The sequence below is a fragment of the Elephantulus edwardii genome, unplaced genomic scaffold, assembly GCF_000299155.1.
Source record: "Elephantulus edwardii isolate Elephantulus edwardi_28Jun2011 unplaced genomic scaffold, EleEdw1.0 scaffold00329, whole genome shotgun sequence".
Classification (NCBI taxonomy): Eukaryota; Metazoa; Chordata; class Mammalia; order Macroscelidea; family Macroscelididae; genus Elephantulus; species Elephantulus edwardii.
This window is the reverse complement of record NW_006400079.1, coordinates 218917-219435: the sequence shown is the minus strand read 5'-3', so window position 1 is coordinate 219435 and position 519 is coordinate 218917.

Sequence of the window (519 nt, the reverse complement as noted above, 5' to 3'; positions counted from 1 at the left end):
AGCATGATGTCCCTCCCCAAGGACCTGTCCCTCCTTACAACATGTCCAAAGTATGTCAGACGAAGCCCCAGAATCCTTGCCTCCAAGGAGCAGCCTTGTTTAACCCTCTCCAGGATGAACCTGTTCGCTTTTTTAGGAGTCAATGATATATTCAATACTCTTTTCCAGAACCACAGCAAGTGATTGCAAAGACGATGGCCTGTATCAGGTACTCCTTAGTCTCCAAAGTGATACCATTGCTCTTCAGTACTTTGGAGAGGTCCCTAACAGCAGACTGTCCCATTGTAATATGTCTTTTAATTTCCTGGCTACAGCGCAGGAGGGGAAGACCCTCTATGAGGTGGATTGATTCAGTGACTGGGGTAATGGGGATGGGTGTGTCAGAGGCAAGGCGATTGGCACAGGATAGAGCAGGGTTTAGGGCTGTTGTACATAGGGTCTCTATGAGTCGCAAACGACTCGACGGCACATAACAACAACTGGTATGAAGAATGTTGACCATGGAGCCAAGCAAACTGA